Source organism: Pistacia vera, unplaced genomic scaffold (assembly GCF_008641045.1).
Source record: "Pistacia vera cultivar Batoury unplaced genomic scaffold, PisVer_v2 Contig1650, whole genome shotgun sequence".
In the NCBI taxonomy this organism is placed as follows: domain Eukaryota; kingdom Viridiplantae; phylum Streptophyta; class Magnoliopsida; order Sapindales; family Anacardiaceae; genus Pistacia; species Pistacia vera.
Window position 1 is genome coordinate 11120 of NW_022195738.1, and position 6800 is coordinate 17919.

A 6800-nucleotide genomic window follows, 5' to 3' on the forward strand; every position below is an offset into this window, starting at 1 on the left:
GGTTAACTCATTTTAGTGTCTGGTTACCCATTTTAAATGCAAAGGAAATATTACCAAGTTGATTAAGAGTAGGGCTGTTCAACAAGGCGAGCCGCTCGTGAGCCGACTTGGCTCGGCTCGAGTACGGCTCGTTAACGGCTCGCTTCGTCTGGAATCGAGCTAGCTCGGCTTGATTCGTGAGAGAGTATGAGCCGAGTTCGAGCCTGCCTCGACTCGGCTCATTAGGCTCGCGAGCCGAGCCAGGCTCGAATTAGTAGGGGTGTTTTAGGAGTTTTATTAAGTATAGGGGATTAAACCAAAATTTTAAAAACAAAAAGTTTGCAAAAATGACAAAGAACACCCCAATGTTAAAATCTCCAAAAATGCGACTAAAATCCTTTCCCCTAAAACTAAACCAGACCAAATTGTGGAGAGTGTAGGGAAAGAAGGAGAAAGAAGGAAAGAAATCAGAGTTGGTGGAGAGTGTAGTGGAAACAAGGATAAAGAATGAAAGAAAGAAAAAGAAAATAAAAAAAAAAGGAGAAAGAAGGAAAGAAAGAGAAAATTTGTATGCTTTTTACTGGTTCGCAAGGGAAACAGGGAGAAACAAAGAAAGGGAAAAAAGAAGAAGAGAGAGTCGTGAGTAGAAAGAAAGAAAGAAAGAAGGGGAAAAAAGAAGAGAGAATCGTGAGCAGAAAGAAGGAAAGAAAAGAGAAGAGAAAAAAGAAGAGGAGAGAATCATGATTCGTGAGCATTGGAGTCTGGAGAGAGTGAAAAGAAGAAAGCAATCAATGTGAAAGAGGAAGAGTAATAAATGAGAGAGAGATAAAATTATACCGAATCTTTTAAAAAAAAATTATTTGCTTTATATTGGCTCGCGAGCCAGCTCGAAATTTTTTCCTTTCTTTATGAGTCGAGCCGAGTTAGAAAATTAAAGACTCGACTCGACTCGAATTCAGCTCGAACTCTTTTTATTTTTTACGAGTCGAGCTCGTTAAGCCGAAAGCTCAGCTCGGCTCGGCTCGTTAATAGCCCTGATTAAGAGATTTCCAATTAAACCACATCAAACATAAGTGCGGAAAGTAAAGAACACAGCCATATACATGGTTCAACTAAAATCTACTTTTGGCCTACATCCATGGGACCATGTCTAGATCAAAGCAATCCACTAAGTTAAAAACACATTACAAGATATAGTTCAAAGTTGATCTAAGATATAGTAAAAAAAAACTCCCTATTCAACTTTACACTTAGAACCACACCTGAATCCTTAACGTATAGCAACTCTTTGGCCTTCTTCACACCAGGAACACACTCGAAAACAGCTTATGAACCACCAAACGTTAGGCACTGATGCCACGCACCAGCATCAGCAAAGGAACTACATTCCAAGAGTCATCAAGTCAATGAATGATATGGTGAGATTTTGGCACAAATTGGAAATGAACCTATGAACCTTGAGAGAAAGAATACTCTAAGAAATTCCAGAGTATAATAGAATAAAAGATCAAAAGGTTAGATTCAAAGATGCAAAATGAGATGATATATAGTGTAAGGTTTCTTGCTCAACACATTAGTGTCAATTTAGCCAACAAGAGGCTGACCCATGTTTGCCCAAATAAGGAAAATATTCCTTCTTTTGGTTTGAACCACAAAACAAATCGGGAAAAGAATATTCCCTAGGACCACTTAAGGATAATATAACACATGTAAAAGGTCATAAAAAGTTAGAGACAAAGATAAACAATATCTTTTTCACTTTATCAAACATGCAACTCGTGTTGGGTTGCAAATATCTTAAATGAGAGTGTAAGCACAAACTGTTGTGCACACACACTTGAAACGAAACAAGCTAAGACATAAGTCTAGCAACCAGTGTGGACACAGAGCTATTGTGCACACATAACTCAAAAGAAACAAGCCAAATCATAAAATTAGCAACCAGTGTGCACACAAAACTGTTGTGCACACACAACTCATAAGAAACAAGCCAAATCATAAGATTGGCAACCAGTGTGCACACATAACTCATAAGTTTTACAAATATGAATATTCCACAATAAGCAATTTGATATAAAAGGAATCAAACAGAATTGTAATGAAAACAAAATAAACAACCATCACATGAATATTATAGTTTCATTCACAGATTTCCAAATTGAGTAAACATTAACCACATTAATCATTTTCCATAAAGGGGGGAACTCCCCTTCAAGGAATCAACCTCGGACTGTAAACATGTATGCATACTACATAGATATTCAGTTTAATCACCAATCATATTAATTATAAAAATGGATGGTAAAGAAAAAAATTCTCATACAACACAAATTATGTAATATTATAAACGGAAGTTCATATTAGTATCTTCTAGTCGTGGTCATCAAATTTCTTCAGCCCCCATAAAATAATGTTTAAATGGCGTTTGGATCATATGTTTTATTATAGGGGTATATTATATTAACGGAAAAAAAGATCACCTTGAAGATTACTGGGAATGTTTAGCAAATGTGTTTGGTTAGTTTAAATAAATTGGTGAATAATATGTTTGTTTAGGAAGATAAATGAGTGTGTATATTATATGGATTACTAAATTGCCCTCCTTTTTAAATATTAATATAATAGTATTTTTTATTATTATTTTTTAAATCGTTTCTTTTAACCCCCCACATTTGAAGTTTTGCTAAAACACCCTAGCCATATAAAACTTTAATTTATAGCAAAATCAACTCCAACCCACCCCAAGCCACTGCCAGAACTAGCCACCACCGTCAACCATCATCGACAGTCAATGAAATGGTGCACGACTGGCCATATATGGTCAACCATGCACCTACAAAGCCGGAAATGGCCATGGTATGGCTAGATCTATAGCCATTTCACAGCCAAAGATGTGGCCGTGAAACGACCACAGATTTGGCCGTGAAAAGGCTAGATCTTTAAACGTGCCAATTCACGTCCACATCTTTGGCCGTTCATAGAAACGCCAGATCTAGCAGTTTCTGGTGCACGATCGGCCAGATCCCGCAGGTCATGCACCATTATGGCAACTGACGCTGGCGGTCGACGATGGCCTTGGGTAATTGGGGGTATTTTGTTAACTTTTAACTTTTTTAGGGCTGAGGTCTTTTAGCTAATTTCTCAAATGTAGGGGGGCTGGGTAATTGCTATTTGGTAGATATTTGAGGGCAATTGTGTCCGAAATGGTTTTTAATTAAGGGCAAAATGGGTAGAAAAATCAGATTACCCTGGTAATGTTTTAATAGCATCCCTTAACAAGGTAATAAGATTACCCCCCACATAACTAACAGCAAACACTATTTACAATAAAAAATTACCGTAATATTTTATTACTTGTAAACCGAACACCGGAATCTTGCAAAATAAATGAAGATTACCTCTGTTATCTTATATACCCCTGATCCAAATGGCCCTATATGTAACAAAGATTTTTCCTAATATTCAATATTATAATTAGATTGTTAATATCATAATCAAGTAGTCCCATCCTATCACACATGAACCAATAAACATACTAAAATACAACAATTCACAACTCTCAAAACTTAGAAGGCTTTGGATAAGGAGGGGACCCAAAGTAAGAAAACAAAACAATGAACTTTTACTTTTACTTTATTCCTTGTCTCCTGCCTAACCTTCCCATTTCCTTATTGGTTTCTTTTCAGGAGAATTTTAGAAACTACCCTTCACTTTTTGCTAATAATCAAACTTATGACATTTTAGTGGGAAATAGTCAAAAACTACCCCTGAACCGTAACACCATCCAATTCTGTTAACTTACAAGTTAATTTTTGTTTTTTGTAAAATTCAATTTTGCCGTCACTCACTAAATATGATAAAAAGATTTTCCTCTCCAATTGAATTCATCATTAGTTCACTAATCTAGCGAAATTAAGTTATATGTGTAAACGATATGTTTATTTTATTTTTTATTTTTTTTTATGCTTGTATAATAAGTTATATAAAATATTATTAGTGTATAATTTAGTTAGAATTTTGAATTAAATACTTAGAAGTGTTAGGTTTGACCAACACTCCTAAAGTATCATGACCAACTCTTCAACCCGTCGTTTTTTCTGTTACATTAGAAACTAAATCTCTAAATTCTCTTTTTGGTATCATGACCAACACTTCAACCTCTCCAACTGAAACTGTAGTTATCTCTACCCAATCCTTAAACACTCAACCTCTATCATTACCTTCATTAAGTCAACTTTTAGCCATAAAACTAGACCGAAACAAATTTTTTTGTGTGCCGTAACCAACTACTAAATGTGATTAACCTTCTCCTGATCTTCATCTTCCTAACTGTACTAAAATCAACCTACAGTATACCTTATGGCAAAGGCGTAATCCATTTTTTTGGATTGCCATCAAATAACAACTTGTCAAAATTCATATTTCATGTTTTAAAAAGCCATACATGTTGAGAGTGAGATGAAGTAAGTCATGTATCACCTACTTCCTCACTTTACTGACAAACATCCTTAGATTTGACTTCTCCATGAGTTTTTGTTGTTTAATGTCACTGCATATAACATCATCATGTGAGCCATTCACAGAATTTTTCCAAACCTAATTTTGACTTAAGCGTCACAAGTTTTATAAGAAAATTGTCAAATATTTGAAAAATAATATCTATAGAAGTATTAAACTTGGCTTATGACAATAACTTCCAAAGATGAGATTATGCTATTATGCATGGATCCAAATGCAAGTAGAATGATAAGGAAGACGAGCCACAACACACTTACTATAAGCAACAATAACCTGCATAAAACAAATTCTACATTACAGGAGGTTCATTAACGCACACATAATACCTACATACAAGGGCTTCAACGACTGTTAATTTTTTTCAAAATAAAACTCACTTTTTATTGATGTTTGATTTTGACACCAACTATTCGCACGTGAGAAATGCTAAGCGGACTTAGAAGTCACACGCGATATGAGAATATTTAATTAAATAAAGAGTGAAAGACAATGTTTAAAGTGGTTCAGATGCTCAAAAGCAAATCCTACGTCCACTGATATTGTATTAATGAGAGTAAGGTCAGGTTGCATTCAGTGAGTTGAGTTACAGCTTAGAGAATACAAGAGAGAGAGAGAGAGAGAGAGAGAGTAAGCTATTCCAGAGTGAAATTAGCTAATCCCGTAAATGAGAGTGAATACCTCTATTTATAGTGGGATAAACTAAGGTAATGATTACTAAATCTGCAAGTGGGTAGGTACCATGCAAATCATTCTCTATGTCCCATTGCTCACCTACCCAAATAATTTCCTCGACTTTTGCAGAGATTAGACACATGGACGATTTCCAACCATTCGCTAACCTGGCACTCACCCATTGCACTGACAGTGGCATGCCACATGTATCATTATGCGACGTGGCCCCGTCTGAACAGTCGTAGAACCTTCTCAAGTTCTGACCACCCACGCTAACAAGACTCCACGTCAGCCTACGTTTTCAAGCATAAAACTTTTATTTATTCATGACTTGTGATTCACCTCAAATGTGATACAATATGATAGCATGATAACAACACACAAACAGAGAAACGAATCTAACAGAAAAAACGAATGGTAGAGACTTACAGGAAAATCGAGATTGGAGTGCTGTCGGGACTAACGAGATCGACACGAAGAAGAGATTTTCTGGCGGTGGAGATAGAGGAAAAGGCTAGACGGAACCACCCATGGTTAGTCTTACAGTTGTAAAAAACCAAGTAAACGAATATAATAGAAAAACGACGGGTAGAGACTTACCGGAAAAGTGAGATCGAAGTGTTGTCGGGACGAAGGAGATCAACACGAAGAAGAGACCTTCCAACGACGTAGATGGAGGAAAACAACTGACGAAGTTTCCTTGGTTAGTGTTATGGTTGCAAAAAAACCAACACACGAATATAACACAAAAACGATGGGGACGAACTTACTGGAAAAGCAAGATCAGAGTGCTATCGGGATGAACCAAATCGAGAAGAAAAGTTTGGTTCAACAGCAGAGATGGAGTATAATGGCAGAAGGAATTGCGATTTCATGATTTAGAATCGCAAAAAAAAAAATATGTTTATATTGTAAATTAATTGAAAACCAAGGGCATATAAGTCACAAAATAAAAAATGTTGAGGATAATATGGGTACACCAACATTTGATGGCATTACTGTAAATAATAACAATAACTAGGGCAATATTGTACGGAATATTTAAAAGTGAGTACAAAACTGTTTACTTACTAATTTGGGTGTTTTGTAATTATTAATAAAGCAAAAAATATTTCCGTCCAAATGGTCTATTGTTTTGGAGCATAATTGGAAACAAAATTGGATTGTGGGGAAAGTTTTAATAGAGGGTCCCCCTAGGTATTCTTATTTTGGCTAATTTACCCCCCAAAAACAAATTTGTTTCTCATAATCCATTTTTATAAATTAACTAAACATCATCATCTGCTCAATTTAAAAAATATTACCTTCGTTATCTAATATCACCCCATCCAAGTGCACCCTTAAAGGTAAAATTATAACGAAATTAAGATTAATTTTATGTAAAATGAAGGGCATTTCTATCCAAAAAAAAAATATATTTATAAAGTCATAAAAGTCATTTCGCACAATTGGACTAATTGTCATTTGGTAGAAATTTAAGGGTAAAATATGTATGAAATTCAGATTATTCTGATAATCTTTTAATAACACCCTCTGAGATGATAATTTGATTACCCCATATTTTATGAATAGTAAACATTATTCGTATTAAAAAATTATCGGAATATTTTATTACTTGACAAAAGATAATC

The 6800-nt window shown here is 35.1% G+C and overlaps 1 long non-coding RNA gene across 1 annotated transcript; it reads right to left on the minus strand.

Moving 5' to 3' along the window:
- Positions 1-5171: 5171 nt before the first annotated feature.
- Positions 5172-6009, minus strand: LOC116125443. The gene is made up of 3 exons (XR_004127348.1): positions 5770-6009; positions 5599-5683; positions 5172-5462 (listed from the first exon to the last, which is right to left on the minus strand). It is a non-coding gene; the product is annotated as an uncharacterized LOC116125443 (long non-coding RNA).
- Between the last annotated feature and the right edge of the window lie 791 nt (positions 6010-6800).